This window comes from Petaurus breviceps, unplaced genomic scaffold (assembly GCF_028583685.1).
Source record: "Petaurus breviceps papuanus isolate PSGF00001 unplaced genomic scaffold, PetGlider_PUasm1.0 689, whole genome shotgun sequence".
Lineage (NCBI taxonomy): Eukaryota > Metazoa > Chordata > Mammalia > Diprotodontia > Petauridae > Petaurus > Petaurus breviceps.
Genome location: NW_027186458.1, coordinates 1700992 through 1722699, shown reverse-complemented (window position 1 = coordinate 1722699; position 21708 = coordinate 1700992). Strand labels below are relative to the sequence as shown.

Genomic DNA, 21708 nt, shown 5'->3' with positions numbered 1-21708 from the left:
GGACCTCCTCTCAGTCTCTGTTTTCTCCTCTGCAAAACAAATGGTTGGACTAGATGACCTTTAATGACCCTTCCAACTCTCAATTTGTGATCCTATGAACTTTGAAAGTCATAATATTTACACTTGGAAAATAACAGTAAGTGGTCTATATAAGGTGTCTCAAAAGACTTATTGGAGTTTGAAGATATAATAGCTTAATGGTCATAATATACACATATATATTTATATGTATATGTGTATGTAAGTATTGTCTAATGTATATGTATACACACATAATTAATATATAGTAACTAATAAAATAACATAAACATCAAGAGAATATAAGGAAGTCTTAAATATAATAATATATCATAGTTTCAACTCCACTAAGACTCTTGGGACATGCTGTGTGATGGGACATACAAGCCTGAAAATAGAAATTCAGAGCCTGCCTGAGAGTCATGCGACAAATAGATGAGCACCCATAGTAACTTTCTGTCTGCGTGCTCGTTGCCTCACAGGATCTTAGAGCTGGGATAAATCCCAAGGACTCTGAAAGCCAAGTTCCCAGTGGTAGAAGACTCATCAGAGACCTCCTGGTTTTCCTTTTCTCTTCAGTGTTGTAAGCTAAGGAAATGAAGGGAAAGAAGCCAAAAGCATAGCTCGGATGCCCGGTTGGCATGCCTGGCATCTTTTAGGAGAAGATGGCTATAGCTAGAAAGCCATTTTATATGGTATGTATGAGACAAGGGATCATGGAAAGCACACCCCCAATCTCCTGTCCAAGGGCTCTATTGTCTTTCTTTTATTTTGTTTTAAATAGAGTAATTTTTACTCACTAAACCCAGACCCTAATGTGCCATTTTGTAAGGTAAAAAAAAGTCCACAGAATGGGGTTGGGAGGGGAGAAGAAGAAGGGAGGGAGAGAATTGTTGTAGGAGAGAAAGAGAAGGGGGAAGCAGCAAGGCTGTAGCTATAGATAAGGAATTCAACAAATCATAGACTGAAACAGGCAAACACTCAGCTCAAGTGGCTTTGACCTTAGCAAGGATTTGCCTTCTCCTCTCTTCCCACAAATGCACCTAGAAAGGTCAAAAGCTCATGGTTATTTGGGTCTCAACAATGTACACACACACACACACACACACAACCCAGAAACACTTTGGAAGGGATGCTCCAGAAATCCACAGTCATTACAGAGAAAATTGGTTTTTCAACTTTATTTCTTAGTCATACTTGGTATGGCAGAGATGGTGGTGGTGGTGTTGATAGCCAAAGCTTTGGTACCCTTAGAAGCAGACACAGCATTTAGAATCAGGAGAGGGATGGGTTTCATGCACAGCAGACTGGACACCCCAAGGGGCAGTTGCAAGAAGGTTAGCGAGGATACAAATTTCATCAGAGGTCTTTGGTGTGGTGAGCAAGGGGGTGGTGGTGGAAGAGAAGGAAGAAGAATGGGTGGAGGATTAATGGCAGTTGATGCTGAAATGATCAGGGATCATCATGGAGGCTACCTAAGAAAAGCCGTTATATTTTCGAAACTGACATTGATTAGATACTGGACCAGCCTAATGCTGGCCTCAGATCCAGGGATGGTGACCTGCCCATCAGTACATCCTCCCAATGGATTGCCAATTTTGGTCTAAACCCCAGCCATCTGATGAATCACATTGGTTTTGGAGCCTTGATGTACAATTATGCAGCCAATTAAGTCATTTGGAATAGTGAGTTCATGAGTAGTCTGATCAGATGTATCCAAACCTGCACTGTATCTGGTGTTGCCATGAATCATGGGAAAATGAGACTGTTGCATTGTCACCTGGTGCACCTTGGTCAAATCTATCTGCAGAATGGCATACTCTCCTTGAATGGTATAGGCCCAGCCACCTGCAAAGATGACTGGAGAACTGAACCAGTTGATATAGGATAGTCATGCCCTTTCGGGGGAGACTGGAAGGGTCTCTCCAATGACCATGCAGCTCTGTTTGACACAGTAAATGCTAGATTGTAGGGTGCCAGCAGTACTGATGGCCCACTCAGTTGAGTTTGATAGCTTATCCCCTGCCACCTGGTCCCCTGTATGTTCTCTTCTTACCTTGACCTTGCATCCTCTTCTTCCAATGAGAGCTATACTGTCTAGCAAGGACCACACGTCTCCCTGTATTGTGAGATAGGAGGAAAATTTTGAATGGAACAATTTCCTTGTTTACTGCTATCCTATAAAAAAATAGCACACACATCTTTATTAACAAAGCTTAGTATGTTGTGAATATCATCTTTTTTATTTATGACTCCACATGCCAACTTATTTCAAAAGATTATTTGTTAGGATTTCCTGATGAAAAGAATTATTCATTGGAAAGTCCTGGACAAATATGACAGAGACAATCATTCCCTTAGCATACTCTTACTTCCACATCCTCATAATCTAAGTGTAACCTTTCTTTCATCTAAAACAAACAAAAAACACTCTTTTAGAGATGTGAGTAAAGGTTTTTCCTATTCACAAAATAAAATCGATGACGAATTCACTTTATTTCTTCTTTTAATGCCAGATTTTCAGAATTAGCCATTGTTTGCCCAAAAGCAAAAATGTTTTAACTTGAGAAAGAAAAAGAGGAAAAAAATATGTTTGGTGAATGCATGTCTCCTGATGGCATCTCAAGTCATGGTATAATGAGCAAATGACATTCCCTTCACATCACCAGGGACTAAATATGGCTACTTTCATTTTAGGACAGAGAAAGCCAATTATGCCCCTTTTCTCCTCTGAGGGAGTCTCCTACAACGGTCCAAGGTTAGGGGATGGGATGAGAGAGAAAGATGAAAAAGTCCACTACACTTGTGTAGAAATCATAATGATTTTCAATAATTGCAGCAATTTGGGGGCTGAGTGGAGAATGTCAGTCATCCTTAATCAGCCCAGGCTGGAAGCACAATGTTGTATAATGCACAGTGTTGAGCACAGCCCAATTAGGATTGCCTATGCATACAGTTTTAAAAGATGACGTTGGCAAGTGCATTTTTACTGTGTGCAGTTTATCCCAGGGAAAATAGCAATCAAGGATCCTGTGCAGTTTTGTTTTTAAACAAGTGACACCCTCTGAATGTACTAGAACTTGAAGCAGATTATTTAAGCTGTTAGTTGGTAGTATCAGTGTTGGGCTTTTGGATTTCGTGCTTCCTCCAATTTTCAAAGGGCATTTTTTTCCAGTTGTAAAATGGATATAGGATTTCATAGGTCGAGACACTCTCTCCGACCCCAGAGCATATGTACTTCCCATCCTTTGTGATGCTTGTCTGTCTCCCTCTCAAAGTGACATCGTGTGACCACAAATCAAGGAACACTATGACTATCTCCCAAGAATTGAAGTGGAAGTGATAGCATATTTATATAGAGCTTTAAGATTGGCAAATCGCGTTTTTAAAATCTCATTTGATTCTATTATTTTTTATTATTATTGATTCATTATTGTCCTTATTTTATAGAAGAAGAAACTGAATTTGAGAGATGTTAAGTGACTTGACCAGGGTCCCATAGGTAAATTCTCTGAAGCAGGATTTGAATTGAATTCTTCCTGACTCTGTGTCCAGTGCATTATTCATTAGGCCACCCCACCTAATTTCTTCATAATGAGACAAAAGTCAGTGGAAAAGTACATGTTCATTTTGAACAATTTACATTACATTATGGTGACGTAATTACCAAGGAGTGAAAAGGATGTTTTCAGGGGCAGCTAGGTGGTGTAGTGGATGGAGTACCAGCTCTGGATTCAGGAGCACCCACATTCAAATCTGGCCTCAGACACTTACTAGCTGTTTGACCTTGGGCAACTCCCTTTTAACCTCCATTATTTCCCCACCCCTAAGAAAGAAAAGAATATTATCAAAAAAGTATATAAATGAGAAAAAAAAAAGCTGGTAACATGAGTAGGTATTCTACTGAGATCCTTGTGATATCAGTAGAGACTAAGAAAGATCCACATTGGATGGCTGGAACACTGTGGCAAAAGCAGTTTTGATGAATTCAAGTTCTGGTATGTTCTACGTTAAAGTTGCCCTAATCAATATCTGTTTCCAAGTAGTCAAGTCAGCAATCAACTGAAGTATTTCTTCTGCTCTGTCTATGTGTCACACTCTGTGCTAAGCATGCAGATATAAAGAATTACAACAGAAACAGTCTCTGATCTCAAAGAGCTCCATCCAATGGGAAAGACAAGCTGTATGTAAATATGTGCCAGCAAGCTATGGAGATACTGTGTGTATACACACGTATACATACACATACGTTGTGTATGTATGTATGTATCGGTGTGTGTATATATGCATATATCTCTGTGTGTATATATGTGTACATATCACATATATGTGTTGGAAATCATCATCTCTGAGGGAAGGCTCTAGACTGAAAAATGTCAGGAAATTCTTCTTGTAGAAAGTGGAACTTTTGTTGGGGCCTGAAGGAAGCCAGGGAAACCAGGAGTTATAGCTGAGAGACTTCCAGGCAGGTGGGGCAGCCAGTGAGAAGGCACATAATTAGGAGGTAGAGTGTCTTCTGTAAGGAACAGCAAGGAGATCAGTATCATTGGCTCAGAGTTCATGGAAGGGAAGAAGGTAAATGAAGATTAGAAAGGAAGGAATGGAGCTCTTTAAAAGACCCTTAAAAGCTAGTGTGTTTTATATTTGATCCTGGAAGGTAACAAGGATCCACCAGATTTTAGTGAATTGGATTTCATTGGGGCAGGGGATATCATGGTCAGACATGCAATTTAGGAAGATCAAGCTGATAACTGAGTAGAAGATGGACTGGAGTGGGGATTGGCTTGAGGCAGAAAGACCAAACTAAAGACTGATTATTTATTCAAGTTAGGAAACAGGCCAACCAACTGACATACAACTTCATTATTATTAACTCAATATAGAGCTTTAATGAGAGTGAAAGACAACAAATAGATACCCTCCAGACTACTAAACAGATCGAGAAGAAGGCACCAGAAGTCTGGGTGGATGCTTCTGGAGGCTGCATAGGAGAACATGGAGAAAAGAAGCTCCTAGGACGGGAAAGTGTGGTTGGATTCCTATCTGGGCTGACCCAGAGACAGAGACAGAGAGACAGATACACCCAAGACATCATTAGCATCATAGAGACACTGAAGAATGAAGCCCATATTCTGAAGTTCAAAGCCATCATCCCAGGGCTTGCCCTGGTCTTCTAGTCTTGAAGAAGGGGATCAGCTTCTGAAGTCTTGGGCTCTGGACACACACACATGTATGTATATGTGTATTTAAATGTACACACATACACATATCTATAGGTACATGAAGGCATATGAGTATACATAGGTGTGTATATGATATGCATATACATGACACATGTGTCTATGTATATTGATAGATTTCTATCTATATTTGTATGTAAATATAAATATATATATCATGTATTATACAGTATTACATTTTTAATGTTATATAATAATAATAGACACATAAAGATTTCTCATATATATGCACATCAATTCATATATACATATACACAATACACACACATATAGAAAAATATATATTATTTAAAATGTTTCCATACATCATGTATACATACATACATACATACATATTAAAATACACAGATACCTACATAGTCACATATGTGTATATCCACACATATGTATATATATATATATATATATATATATATATATATATATATATATATATATAGTCTACCTGTGAGATCTATGGGGAGGGGAAAAGTTCATGACCAAACAAGAAAGAGAAAGCTTTGCAAGATATAAAATAGATCATTTTGATTATATTAAATCAAAAGGCTTTTGTACAAACCAAACCAATACAACCAAGATTTGAAGGAAAGCAGAAAACTGGGAAACAATCTTTATAGTGAGTGTCTTTGATAAAGGCCTCATTTCTCAACAATATGGAGAACTGAGCCAAATTTGTAAGGGTACAAGCCATTCCCCAATTGATAAATGGTTAAAGGATATGAATAGTCAGTTTTCAGATGAACAAATCAAAGCTATCACAAAGGAAAATGCTATTCATGTCCAGATAAAGAACTGGTAGACTCTGAATGCAAATCAAAGGATTTTTTTATTTAATTTATTCCTTCTTGTGTTTTTTAAGTTGATTTCTTCTTTCACAACTGTGATGAATATGGAAATACATTTAGCATGATAGCACATGTATAAGCTGAATCAAACTGCCTACCATCTTCAGAAGAGGGGAGAGGAGGGAGGGAGAGAGAAAAATTTGGAACTCAAAATCTTCGGAAAAATTGTCTTGGCATGTAATTGGGAAAATCCTATTAAAAATAAATATATAATATAATTATCATGTAAATTTCTCTATCCCCCTTTTTCCCCACTCCCAGAGATGGCTACCATCAGAAACAAATATGTATCTATGTAAATGTATGTATGTGACTATTTTATGTTTAAATATGAACATACATTTTTGTATGTATACACATATGCATATATACAAAATATTTACATTTTAACGTGTAAATATGTAAAATCCTTCATCACTTTTTTCTCTGGATGCAGATAGCATCTTCCTTCATATGCCCTTTGTAGTTAATTTGAGTATTTATAGTAGTCAAAATTACTTGATTGTTCAAAGTTGTTCTTAAAACCACATTGGTTAAAACAACTAAGGTGATTCTTTTTTTTCTTAAACCTTCTTTAAGGATCTACTCACATCCCATCTTATGCAGTAAGACTCCCCCAGCTGCTACTCCCTTCCTTTCTCAGTTTACCTTCCATCTACTCTGTTAGGCATCTCACATATACCTAGTTCTTTTCCTGTGGTCTTCTTCATTAGAATGTGAGCTCTTTGAGAGCAAGGGCCTGGGTTCTTTGGGCCTTTGTTTGTATTACCAGTGCTTAGTGCAGTATCTAGTCCACAGTCAGTAGTTAATAAATTTGTTCTTGCTCTTGTTCACTTGTTTCAGTCATGTCTGACTCTTCATGACCCCATTTGGAGTTTTCTTGGCAAAGATACTGGAGTGGTTTGCATTTCCTACTCCAGATAAGGCAACTGAGGCAAACAGGGTAAATGACTTGCCTAGGGTCACCCAGACAGTAAGTGTCTGAGGTCAGATTTAAACTCAGGGAGATTAATCTTCCTGACTCCAGGCCTGGTGCTCTATCCACTGCAGCGCCACCTAGCTGCCCCCCATGTATAAACTACTAAGCCATATGTGAAGGATCCTAGCTTCTGACTAGTTCTAATGAAGATATTCTGTGACATTTTGTTGACCTTCTTCGCTATGTATTATAGATCAGGAGTACAATGATAAAGGCAGCATGTAATTTGCTAAAACCCTTTTCACTTAACAATATTTATTGAGGACCTACATGAAATCCACTAGTGTATTTGTTTTTCTATTATGTTTCATCCCCCTCTGCTCAAAAGTTTGGAGAAGTCTGACTGCTTTTCATTTCCTAGGTTTTGACATATCTTGCAAGCTCATTTTACAAGCTTTTTCCAGTGTAGAGTTGATGTGGTGTAATTTTTGGTTTTCTGTGTAGCACAGAAAGACATCAGATTAAATGACCATTTTCTTTTGAGCTCAAGCATAGTGAAATTGAATTTTTTCCCCTAAGTATTTATTTTTTATCATTTGTCAATGAACTGTTTTTATTTTTTTGCTTCCAGAGGAAAATTTCAGGAGATTACCCCTCTTTCAAGCAATTCAATTTGAAGAAATATTTATTGTTTTTGTGCCATTTCCAGTTCTTTGTGACCCCATTTGGGGTTTGCTTGGCAAAGATACTGGAGTGGTATGTCATTTCCTTCTCCAGCTCATTTTACAGATGAGGAACTGAGGCAAAGGTGGTTAAATTACTTGCCCAAGGTCATGTAGCTAATAAGTGTTGAGGATGGATTTGAATTTATGTTCTCCTGACTCCAGATCCAGTGCTTTATTCACTATAGTGCCACCTCGCAGCCCTGGGCAAGTAGGGCTTGCTAGTGCTAGCCATCGTGCTGTGAACCATAGACACAAAGCCAGAAGTGAAACAATTCTTACCCTCAAGAAATTTGCATTCTTACAGGTGAAACAACACACCAGTATTAATGCTACCTTAATAAAAAACAAAACAAAACAAAAACTATGTGCAGTTATCCCTACCACATCATGGGTTTGGGGGCAAGATGCCCCAGGATCTGAAAAATCTATTTAAAAATTTTTGGCCCTCCTTTCCTACCAAAGAAGAAGTTTGGATTTTTCTTTTATTGGGTGTTTACTAAAATATATATTTTATGTATTTCTGAGTTTCTAAACTTTTTCTGGTCATATATTGACTTTTTCTTGTCATCTGCAACTTCCACAGAACTCCCCCAAAATTCCCATGTAATTTCTTATGCCTACCTGCAATATGTTGAAACCTCCATATATTAGAGGTCACAGGGTGGAAGGGACAATGGTATACAGATTAGATGCTGAGCAAATTTGTTGGATGATAGGGAGCACTGACCATTGGGGCAGGGTCAGGAAAGGTCTCTTGTAAGAGGAGGCACTATAGGTGAATGAGCCTTGGAAAGAGGAGCTAGGGTTTACAAATAGAGGTGAAAAAAAAGCATATGGAAGCCATGGCTTAGTCTGTGTAAAAGCAAAGAGGAGATGAAGGAGAAGATGAAAAGTTCAATACCAGACAAGGGATAGAGAGGATCACAGGTGATAAAATGAATAATTTTCATAAAGCTTTTCTATAAGCAAATCTAATAAAGCTAACATTAAAAAGGAAGCAATTAACTGGGGAGGGGGGGATTTCTATCAAGGTTCTCAAAGAAAGATCTCACTTCCAAGCTATTTAAGGAACTGATTCAAATTACAACAATGATAACAACATTAACAAATGCAATTACCCAGTTGATAATTATCCAAAGATATGAACAAATAATTCTTAAGGGGAAAAAGTAGTTTGTCTATACCCATATTAAAATTTGTTCTAAATCACTAGTAATTGGAGAAATGGAAATAAAAGCAAATCAGTTCCATTTCATAACCATGAAATTGACAAAGATGAGAAAAAAGGAAAATAATGAATGTTAGAGGAACTCTGGGAAAACAGGTAAGTTGAAGCACTATGAATGCACTTGAGAATGGTTCTGGAAAGCAACAATTCTGGAAAGCAATTTGGAATCATGTAAAAAGTTACTGAACAGTATGTGTCCCTAGACCTAGTTATACCACTGATAGGGCTATACTCAATAAAGGCAAAGAAAGAGGAAAAGGTCTTTTATGTACAAAAATATTTATAGCAACTCTCAATGGTAGCAAGACACTAGAAACTGTGTCCAACAACTGAGGAATGGGTGAAAAAGTTGTGGTATATGAATGTGACAAAGTATCGTTATGCTGTAAAAAATGAGAAAAGTGATGACAAAAAAAGAAAAGAAAACAAGGAAAGACTTAAATGAACTGATTAAGAATAAAGTGAGAAGGACCAGGAGAATAATTTATATAATAACAAAAGTGTGAAAAACAATAATTGAAAGCTTTGGGAACTGTGAGCAATGTGATGACCATTTATGATTCCAGAAGACCAATAAAGAAACATGTTATTCATGAGAGAGAAATGATAGATTTATGGGGGAGCAGAATGAGATATATACATACACACATATACATATATGCATACATGAATATATGTGTGTATATCAGATAGATAGATAGATAGATAGATAGATAGATAGATAGATAGATAGATAGATAGATAGATAGACATACACATACAACACATTTGCCCATTGGAAGAATTTATTTAGAACTAGGAATATTTGTTAAAATATTTTTCTTTGGAACATCAAAATAGTGAGGTGGAGTCAAGATGGTGGTGTAGACATAAGAAAACTCCATGTGCTCCCCCCATAACCACCTTAAAAACCTACAAAAAATGACTCTAAACAAACTTTAGGGCTACAGAACCCACAAAGTGACAGAGAGAAACAAATTTCCTGCTAAGGGAAGCCTGGCAGGCTGACAGGAAGGGTTCATCACTGCACGCTGGGAGCAGAGTCCAGCCCTGTGTGAGCTGGATTTTAGCCTCAGGGAGGCCTGACCAGCTGCAGCTGGATGGACTTCAGGAGAGTGGATCACCAGCAGCTGTGGCAGTGTCCAGAATTATCAACTCATAAATGGCAAAGACAAAGTGAGAGATCAGTGTGGACTTTGGGAACAGGGAGTCTGGGGGTGTGGTCCAGCCCCTGCCCCCAGAGGGATGAGCAGACCAAGGTATGGTGGCCATTGCCACATGACTACTTCAAAACTCCTGGTTTGCAGATTATAGGGGGACCAAGAGACCAAGAGGCATAATCGCTCTTGCTTTAACCTGCTTGGATTTGGATTGTTATCTAGGGTGAAGGTCCTGGGGTGGGTGACCAGGTGCCAGAGCCAGTGCAGGCTTCAGAGAGGGCACCCAACTAATAGCTCTGGCAGCTGCAAAAACCCCAGTAATTTGGGACAAAGTTCTTCTCTCTGGAAGTAGAGCTCTACTGTGGCAAAAAGCTCAAAAGTCAAGTAATTGAATGGCAACATGAGCAAATGAGGGAAACAAGGAAAGTACAGTAATCTGACTTTGGACTCTGTTTTTGGGGACAAAAAGGATAGGGGCATGAAACAGGAGGAAGACAGTGAAGTCAGAACTTCTGCACCAGAAGCTTCCAAGAAAAGAATAAGCTGGTTAAAGGCCATAGAGGAACTTAAGAAGGATTTTGAAAACCAAATAAGAGAAGTTGAGGAAAATTGGGATGAAACATGAGAATGATACAAGAAAATCATGAAAAGAGAGTCAACAACCTGAGTGAAGAAAACCACACCTTAAAAAATAGACTAACTCAAATGGCAAAAGAGGCTCAAAAAGCCAATAAGGAGAAGCATGCCTTAAAAACCTGAATTTGCCAGATGGAAAAAGAATCTCAAAAGCTCACAGAAGAGAATCATTCCTTCAGAATTAGATTGAAGCAAATGAAAGCTAGTGACTTCATGAGAAATCAAGATACTATTAAACAGATCCAAACATACGATAAAAATAGAAGGCAATGTGAAATAGCTCATTGGAAAAACCACTGACCTGGACAATAGGTCCAGGAGAGATAATTTTAAAATTGTTTGACTACCTGAAAGCCATGATCAAAAAAAGAACCCAGAAATCATCCTTCATGAAATTCTCAAGGAAAATTGCCCCGACTTTTTAGGACCAGAGGGCAAAATTGATGTTGAAAGAATCCACTGATCACCTCCTGAAAAAGATCCCAAAAAGAAAACCCCTAGGAATATTATAGCCAGGTTCCAGAGTTCCCAGATCAAGGAGAAATTATTACAAGCAGCCAAAAGGAAACAATTTGAATATCGTGGAAACACAATCATGATAACACAGGATCTGGCAGCTTCTATATTGAAGGATCAAAGGGCTTGGAGTATGATATTCCAGAGGTCAAAGGAGCTGGGATTCAAACCAAGAGTCACCTACCCAGCAAAACTGAGTATCATTTTTCAGGGGAAAATATGGTCATTCAATAAAATAGAAGACTTTCAAGCATTCTTGATGAAAAAACCAGAGTTGAATAGAAAATTTGACATTCAGATACAAGAAGCAAGAGAAGCATGAGAAGGTAAACAGGGAAAAGAAATCATAAGGAACTTAACAAAGTTGAAGTATTTACAATCCTACATGGAAAAATGATAATTGTAACTTATTAAACTTTTCTCAGTATGAGAATAGTTTAAGGTAATATAAATGTGTGTGTGTGTGTGTGTATAGGAGGGTATATGGGCATATGAATATGTATGCTAGTGTTTGTATATATGTATACAGGTATGCATAGATAGAGGGCACAGGACCAATTGAATAGGAAGAGATGATAATTAAAAGGTGAAATTGAGAGGTGAACAGGAATATAATGAGAGGATATGGGGAGAGACAGAATGGGGTAAATTGTTTCATATAGAAGAAGCAAGGGAAAACTGTTAGAATGGACGGGAAGAGCAGGAAGGCAAAAGGGAATGAGTCAACCTTACTCATTGAATTTGGCTTAGGGAGGGTATGACATACACACTAAATAGGTTATCTCACTCTACAGGAGAATAGGGGGGAAGGGGATGAGAGGGGGGATGATGAAGGGGAGGGCAGGTTAGGGGGAGGGAAGTTAGAAGCACACACTTTTGAAAAGGGACAGTGTCAAAGTAGAGAATAGAACAAGTGGGGGTCTGGATAGGATGGAGGGAAATATAGTCAGTCTTTCACAATATATCCACTATGGAAATGTTTTGCATAGCTACACATGTACAACCTATATTGAATAGCATATCTTCCCAGTGAGGGTGGGTGATGAGGGAGGAAGGGAAAGAATCTGGATTTTAAAGTTTTTAAATCAAATATTTAATAAATATATTATTATTTTTTACATGCAACTGGGAAATAAGATATACAGGCACTGGCGTATAGAGATCCATCTTGACCTACCAGAAAGTTGGAGGGGAGATGGGGCAGGATATAGAAGAGAGCAGATTGGGAGAGTGGGTATACATTGGGATCACTGTTTTGAGGTGGTGGGTAGGGGAAAGGCAGGGAGAAAATTTGTAACTCAAAATCTTGTGGAAATGAATAATGTAAACTAAAAATAAACAAAAAATTTAATTAAGAATAATTTTTTTGTTGTTTTTCTATTTTTTTCCAGTGGGGTGGGAGAAGAGAGAGGGAGAGAAAATAGATTTATATTCATTTAAAAAATAGAGATGATGGTATCTTACAGTTGTTCATTATTATTATTAGTTTGGCTTAACTTTATTTTGTTAAAGGACATCTCTCACAAATTAAGAATAATCTGTAAATATATTGATGTATAAGTTATAATGTAAAAACAAAACATAAATAAAAGTGCAAGTGCCCAAAAGCCATAAGAAGAAATCTCTATAGCACATTAAACAAGGTATAATGGGTGTTTGATCAACACTAGTGACTTGAAATAATGTGCAAATGGGGAATTTTCTCCCAATGAGAAACTGTTTAAAATAAGAAAGGCAGTTCAAAAAATGGATACAAAATCAGCTTCAGAAACAGGAAGTGGGTCCGAATTTCATTTTCCTTCATAAAACTGTGAGACCTGGAGCAAGTTACAATCTCTTAGTGGCTCTGGTAAATACTCTAAGAGGATAAATTGCAGAGAAGTTGCCACCTTTGCTTTAGTAGAAGGATTTCCTTCTTGGGAGTATCCTATGATTTTGACAACTCAATACTAGTCCCTATCCCTGTCCCTAATGTTACCCTATTTCCTCTATAAATACAATAATTCTCTTTCTCTTCCTACCACTCATTTTAATTCTTGTATATGATGTTGTATCTAGTACCTCCATGCTCTTGCACAATGGTACCCTCAAACTTGGAATGCCTCCTTTCTCCTTTCTGATTGGTAGAATCACCTACTTCCTTCAAACCACAAGTCAGATGCTTCTTCCTATCCTCAATCTTTCCCAATATTCCAGTTATTAGCTTTCTTTTCTTCTACAAATTACTTTTATGTACATTTTGTATTTTGAGATCACAGGTTTAGAGCTGGAAGGGTCTTAGATATTGAATCCAATTTCTTCATTTTTATGTAAGAGAGGTTAAGTGACTTTTCTGGGGTCACACAGCTACTTGGTGTCTTAGCTGGAATTGGAATCCGGGTCTTTCTGACTGAAAAAATCTAGGGTTCTATCTTTAATACATGACTTACGTAAAAGTTATATCCCTATCAGAAGATCACAAGCCCTTTGAGGGCAGAGGCTACCTAGTTTTAAAATGTTCATCTTTAGTGCCCAACAAAGTTTCACACACACACACACACACACAAACACACACATACTCACACTTACTGTATAAGACATACATTTAATAAAATTTTGCTAAGTTGAATTGAAGAGAAATTTACAGATACCTACAATGACATTAGAAAATCATTTGGTTAAGAAGCAATAATAAAGGGGCAGCCAGGTAGCACAGTGAGTAAGAGCACCGGCTCCAGTGTAAGGATGACCTGGAGATCGAATCCAGGCTCAAACACTTAGCATCCACCCAGAAACACCTGGCCATGTAACCTTGAGCAAGTTACTTAACCCCAATTGCTTAGGGGGGGCCAGGTGGTTCAGTGAGTGGCCCAGTGTCAGGATGACCTGGGGATCAAGTCCGGGCTCAGATACTTAGCACCACACCCAGAAATAATTGGCCGTGTAACCTTGAGCAAGTTACTTAACCCCAATTGCTTTAAAAAAAAAAAAGCCATAATAAAAAAGCCACCCTTAAGAAAAATACAGATTGTAATAAATATTGCAACTGTTATTCATCTTTGCTTAAAAATATTCCTGAAAGGTGCACCAAGAGAACTGCAGGTTGCCAGGCTCTTGGACCTTCAAGTAGAGTCCCTTGGAGGTTTCAGATAAAAATGGAAATTCTAAAATGAGAGGAACATTTGTATGGTATCTTAATACTCAAGCTGACTGGCTCTAATTGCAAGCAACTGAAAGTGACTAAATGTATTACCTAAAGAAGTACATGAGGAAAGATACCAGAGATGGAAACTGGATGAATTAAGAGTGAATTAGAATGTTTCCAGGAGAATTAAGAATTGTGTTAATAAAGACAGTTTGAAAGCTTATACTTAAAAGCTCACAGCTAAGAAAACACTCCCTAAGTGAAGTATGAACAATAGAAGCATGAAAGAACTATTTTGGGAAGACCTTTAGTTGATAAAACTTCAAGGTCCCAGTGCTGATATGTCAAGACTGTCTTGTTTCTAAACCTGAGTGGGAAAAGCTTTTAGTGGGAAGGAAAGAAATAGAACAAAACTTCAAATCTCCATATTTCCATTCATACAGGTACTTCCTCCATCAATGCAGATCCTAAGTTCACTGTTCTCTAGTAGCTATCTAGATGGCATGATGTATAGAGTGCTGGACAGAAAGTGAGGAAGACATGAATTCAAATTCTTCCTCAAACCCTACTAGTTGTGTGATCCTGGACAAGTTACTTAACTTCCCCCATCTCAGTTTTGTCCTCTGTAACATAAGAATGAGGATATCACCTTCCTCCCAGGGTCATTGTGAGGATAAAAGGAGATGATATTTGTAAGGTATAAGCCTTAAAGTGCTACATGAATTAGTTGTTGTTATCATTATCATCTGTTAAGAGATCTTTCATCTCCAGAACTCCCACCTTGTGGTCCTGCTGATTGGATTAGTGACCTCCCCTAGGATACCAGTTGTGTGACTCCAAAACCAGAAAGTGTGTCCCCAAGTCTGACTGATGTGTCCCCTGAAGCCTACTTTGGGTGGGTCCAAGCATGCTTCACTCAGCTCCCTGGGCACCATCTTGCTAGATGCCTTGCAAGTCCCCTCCCCTTTCAAGTCCTGGAAAAATAATGAAATTAGACATTGTCATTACTCCTAGAAAGGCTCAGAGGTACTTAGGTTACTTAAACAATTAAGATGACAATGCCAGGGGATCGCAGAGCATGGAGGTAGGGTAGATGACCAAAACTGGAGGACCATGGAAGACAACAACAAGGCAGATGTTTAAGCTTAGTCCTCTTCCATTTGATCAGAGAAAAAGGAGTTGTTGGCTACCACTTCATTCAAACTTTTGACCAGGCAAGCAGGCTAGGTAAGGGGTGAACCACCTCCCAGTGGTTATGTTCTTTCTGCCCAACCATTCCAAGGAGGTTTTGGGATAATCCAACTATGGGGGGAGACCAAGGGGATCAGTCCACCTTCTGCTACTACTGCTGGTAACAAAACATAGTTACCAGCTTTCAAGATTTCAAGGGAGGAGAGGGCACTGACAACTAAAGGGACCAGGAAGTTTTCATGGAGGTGGTGGTACTTACTTAAATTGTGCTTTGAAGGATGTTTGGGCTTCTTTGAGGCAGAAATGAAGAGGAACATCTATGAGGCAGAAATGAAGAGGAACATCTTTATAGATATGCATGATTATAAATATGCATGATTTTACAAAGGAGCCAGTTTTTGAAGGGAGTTAGAAGAGATAAGGAAGTGCAGTGTAGAGAGCTTTTTTCTAAGCAGTTGATTCTGAAAGGATGAATTGTAGATTTTTATCAGAAGGAACCTTTACATGTCATCTACTTTAATTCCTTATTCACGCCCAGGGTTGGGTCCTCCAAAAGGTAGCTATTCTCATAGGCTCAATGAATAATTTGAGGCAAACTTCTAAAAAATATGGCTCATGGGATCAGCTAGATGATGCAGTGAATAGAGCACCATCCCTGGAGTCAGGAGGACCTGAGTTCAAATATGTACTCAGACACTTAACACAAAACTAGCCGTGTGACTTTGGGCAAGTCACTTAATCCCAACTGCCCTACCTTCCCCCCTCCAAAAAAAAAATATGGCTCATGGACTCCAACTGATGAACTTATTTTTAGTATTTATCTACTAGATACAATGAGCTCACAACAAAGGCATTTACTAAAATGACATAGTAAGACCAATGGTACAATACATTTCTCGCATACTCTCCCCAAAATACAAAAAACATAATTTCAAAGATTGAGCACAAACCTAGAACATATTGGGAATGAGGAACACATTTGGCCAGAGCAACTTATGTGTCTGGCACCCCAGAATCCCAACATCTTTGTTACCCTCATGGAGTCTTGACTCCCTTCTCTTATGGGAATACTGGTTTAAGCAAATTTTGGCCCACTTTTGGAAGAGCTCATCCCTAGGATGGGACTACCATGCTGGGAACTCCAGGAGGGAATAACAGAAAAGTACAGGCATTGGAACTAGAGTATAGGATGATGAAGAAGGAGTTATTTGCTCAAAATGGACTAAGCAAAGGCTCTCCTTTGAGACCCAAGGTACGAAATCAGAGTAGGGTCAAGAACAAACGAAGTTTGATTCTATAACCTGAAATTGATTGTGGTGTACTGCAAAGAATGCCGGCTCTGGGATCTAAGGACCAGAGTTCAAAGGTTACCTCTGCCAGTTAATATATACCAGACCCTGGGTAAGTCACATTAAGTCTCTGTGTCTTTGTTTCCTTATCAATAAAATTAGGTGGTTGAACTACATGACTTTTAAGTTACTTTCTACTTTTAATTCTAAGATGCTATGAGTTCTATGAGTTTGTTCTCTTCCTTATGAATGAAGTAAAAAAAATATTAAGCACTTACCTCCTGTGTGCCATGCATTATATTAAATGTTAGAGATACAAATAGATAAGTGAAATAATCCCTGCCCCCATAATCTAATGGGAGACACAACATATATGGTTCTTCTGCAAGGCAGATGGAAAGGTCCAGTGGTTCTTAATTTATCTTCCTTAGTGTCATTTCCAGATAAAACCATATTTTTTTTCTAGTGCTGAACCATTTCACAGTGCTAGGGTTCTTGGTAGTGAGAATTTTCTTTTCTGGATCTTCAATAGCTGTCATTTCTGAGGATGCCTGCAGAAACAGTTCTTGGGGAACAGCTCCACAGGCTTCATTTCCATAGACAATGACTTTAGTAGCCCATGTGGGAGCAAGGCTGTTTTGGGGGGGGTATTATTATTTCTGGGGTCTTGGGATTACCTGCTTCTTTGTGGTAGTTGATTAACGATTAATGTTGGAGGTGGTTGAAATGGCAACTCCCTTCTCAATAGAGCTTGCTTGTCCTAATGATGGTGACTTGGGTCATTCTGGAAGCAGGACCACTGGTATAGAAAGCACTGTCATTCCCAGAGCTCTGTGACTCTGGGTGCCAGACTGTTCTTATGAGGGTTAAAGGGGAGATGGTAGTCAAGGTGACATCAGTGGTTTGAAGAGCAAGGAACATGCTTCCTCCTGTCTCTTTAGCCAGGGACTTATTTGCCCAGGTAGTGGCAGCTGATTGGCATTTGGTGGCAGTCAGGATGATGCTCCCTTTTCCCCCTTTGGGTGATGGCTTGGGGGAAGGGGCAACTGGAAGCAGGACCAGTAGACTGTATGGTGCTACTATTCAGCAGGCTTCTGGGCTTACCTGCCTTCAGTAGTAGTTGCCTAAGGTGGTGGTGGTGGTGATGGTATGCTTCTTCTCCACAAAATTTGCTTTCCTTGGTAATATCTTCAGGGCCAGACTGGAAGTAAGACAGGTGGTCTGTGGATCCTGGGGCCCTTGAGACTTATGTCCTAGGCTATAGCCCAAGGGAGTTCAAGGGCACAGGATCTAGTCTGAATTAGTTCCTAGAGTAGAGGAATGTACAAGAGAGTGTTAAACAGTCCCATCTGGGAGTAGGTAGCCTCCTCATGGTAGTTTAACATTAAAAAACAAAGCTCAACAACAAAAACCAAAACAAAACACACACTGTAGTTCAAAACCTAGCTAAGTCTGCATTCTGTCATGGATGCTTAGTATCTGTGTGACCTTGAGCCGATGCCTTGCCATCACTATATTTTCATTCTGTCGTTTGTAAAACAGGGGTGCCGGTATTTTCCTTCTCACGATGTGGTTAGGAAGGTGCTTTGAAAACTTCACAGTGCTGTAGTTAGTTATTAGTCTTAACATAGTTGCAAGGGGACTGGAATCAAACTTCTTTTTGGCTCAGCCAGAGGTTACGTTAAGAATGGGTGAAAACTTATTCTTTCCAGAATAAGATCATTCCTTGGTACAAAGAATTTACAAAGCTCTTCAGTGCTATTATTTCTATCATTACATACAGAATACCCAGAAGAGAAGAGAAAGGGACTGAGGAAAGCATCTGCCTCAAGCAGTCACTGGGAGAGATTACATGGAAATTGATTGGGATCTCTGTTTAGCAGAGATAGTCTCTGGGGAGGGTCATTTTTCAAGAGACTACTTTTCTCAGATACTGGAATGAATTATCCCTCTCTATCAAGGGTTCTTATTCATTTCAGGATAATGTGTGAACTTAGATGGGAGAAAAAGAATCTTTATTTTCAATGCAATTGATTTCCTTTATAATTCTGTGTATTTTAGTTTTCACATTTAAAATCATTCTGAGAAAGTGTCCCTAATTTTCAGGAGGCTGCTATGTGGTCCCTGACAGAGAAAAAGGTTGAGAACCCCTACTTTAAATCCAAAGAACTTTTTTCATTTAGTAAATAGGAAATGACCCCACTGATCCTTCTCCTAACCCTGTTACTATAAGCAGATGACCTTCACTTTGAAGACAAAACTCCCCTTGTGTATTCATTCAGACAACTGACAATCCTAGAAGATGAGGATGGCAGGACACTTAATGGGTTCTAATATGTACCATGCACTTGTTTGTTGCCAAAGTAGTGATTTAAGTCAATGGAAGACTCCAAATGAACATGACAAAGGCAGGATTGGGGGATTTGCTTTTTCAGCTTTTTTTATGGATGGTTCCAAATATAGCCTGAACATTCACATTCGTGTTTCCTGGAGAAGGAGGACGTGATGCGATTTCCCTATAAATACTCCTCAAAGTAAAAGACTGGAATTTGAGACTTGTCTTATTCTTTTCCTCTTCCTTTTATGGAGCTGCCCATTTCTGCTGAGTAGCAAAGAATCATATCTGAGAAAAAAGAAAGACAGCTTGGCTTTTAATCTAATTGGATGTGGCAGAGAGACAGACAGAGAGAGAGAGAGAGAGAGAGAGAGAGAGAGAGAGAGAGAGAGAGAGAGAGAGAGAGAGAGGAAGAGGGTAGGAAAAATAATGGCCTGTTGAACCAGCTTTTTTCCAAGAAAATTATGGGACAACTTAAATAAGAAGACATGATCTTTTGTCTAAGACAGAAAAACGTGGAGACAACTGTCTTCTGGGCATTTGCTGAACTTCAGAAAGTGCCATTTTAGTTTACTAAAACAAGTCTATTCTTTTTATCACAACATTTGTAAACTCAATATATTCAGATGTATTTTGTATTTATATGTAATATTGCTAAATATATATAGTGAACTCAATTCAGCAAGTATTTATTAAATAACTACTACATGCCAGGTACTATGTTAGAGTGAGGTTGCAAAGACAAAAATGAGAACAGTCCCTGCCCTTGAGGAACTACCACTCTATTGGGGGCACCCAACATATATGAAGGTTAAGTATTATAGTACAAAGAAAATTGAGGAGGGTGAGAAAACAGGTTTGACAAAGGAGTGACTGACATTTGTAACTACATTTTACATGCATTTCTTCCATTGATCCTCACCACAACCCTGTAGGGTAGGTATGTGGAGTACCATTATGATCTCACTTTTACAGATGAAGAAACTGATGCACAGAGACATTAACTGACTTACATATGATCACACAGCTAGTAAATGGTACAGTGAGTAGAGTCTAGACTTGGGAGTCTGCTTCTGATACTTATTAGTTGTGAGAATCTAGGTGAGTCACTTTCCTTATTTGTACAAAGGGGATGATCATAGCACCTCCCTCCCAAGGTTGTTGTGAGGATAAAATGAGATAATATTTGTAAAGTGCTTTCAAGCCTTAAAGCACTATATAAAAGTCAGCTGCTGTTCCTCCTACTACCACCACCACTGCCACTTACTACTAGTATCACCACCACCCTTAGAATCACTACTACAAATTCCTAGAGCCATGCATAGTGTCTGGTACTTAGTCAGTACTTAATATGTTTGTTGATTGAATAGATTAGAAACAGGGAGAGAAAGAGTCACCACTCTGTGCAGGAAGGGCTTTAATATACACTTAAATAAGATAAGATGATTTAAAAGAAATAAAAATGACCCTAATTCTTCCTTGGCAATCTGGCAACTGCAGATCTGATGCTTCAGTGGCCAAATTAAGTGAAGAACTAATCAGTTTTTGGAGGTAGTAGATAGAGTAAAAGCCATGTAAAACTGGAAAAGAAAGCTTGTATAGTTAGGGGATTATGTGTAACATGTCTTGCTATGAAATGATTCCTAACCTAAATTAGGGAGGGATATGCTAATTTACAAGAGAAATGGAAATAGTTGAAAAATGAAAAAGATTTTAAAACAAGAGTTAGAGTATTCTAGGCAAAACTCTAGGAGTGCTTCCTGAGGCTAACGTTGAGAGGAAAAATCGCATGCAACCTCAGCCAAGACTCTGCTGGACTCGAGGGAGAGAAATCTCTAAAGTGACAATTGCATTGAAAGATGTTCTGGAAGAAAGTAGCCACTAAACGGTCATAAAAGAAAGCAAGAAGGCAGCAATAAACCCTAAGTACCCAGTGAAGTCGGCCACAACCTGCTGGAATGTCCTCCTTATCCAATATATTTTTTAAAAAGGGTATGAATCATGGTAATTGTGGAGAAAAACAAATGTTTTGAAAATAGAATCAAAAATATTTGGTAACTAATGGAAGAGGAGGAAGAAATGAAGATCATACAATGTTGTAAACCAGAATGACTGAAAAATATCGATGCCCTCACAGAAACAGGAATCTTTAGAGAATTTGAGATGCTTTGGAATATTCAGATAGAAATGTCAGTATTGGTGGGCTAGAATTCAGGAGAGAGTTGCTCATCTTTCCTTTTTGAAGAGGACCAATGACATCACCAGTGACGGCTTGACTGGCTCATAAATTGGATTTAAGTGAGGCAGAATTGCACAAAATCACAATGAATGAAGTCTTCCTTTTTCCCGAGTCATCTAAGTGCAGTACCCAGACAAAATTTAGGATGTTTGGTGATGGTCTGGGATGCAGTGGATTTTCATGGTAGTTTCAATGCCTAACCCAAGCACTCCAGAGCACCCACTTCAGTCGTCTTCATGGCCA

General features: G+C 38.6%; 1 protein-coding gene and 1 pseudogene across 1 annotated transcript in view; both read right to left on the bottom strand.

Annotated features, from left to right (window-relative positions):
- The window catches only part of ANKRD50 (ankyrin repeat domain containing 50), a 163906-nt gene extending 161822 nt beyond the window's left edge, over positions 1 to 2084 (bottom strand). The window contains exon 1 of the mRNA XM_069104860.1: positions 2075 to 2084. The gene's annotated coding sequence lies outside the window, so the exon portion shown is untranslated. The remainder of the gene's footprint in view (positions 1 to 2074) is intronic.
- LOC138174486 (poly(rC)-binding protein 2 pseudogene) lies at positions 1490 to 15346 on the bottom strand (annotated as a pseudogene).
- Between the last annotated feature and the right edge of the window lie 6362 nt (positions 15347 to 21708).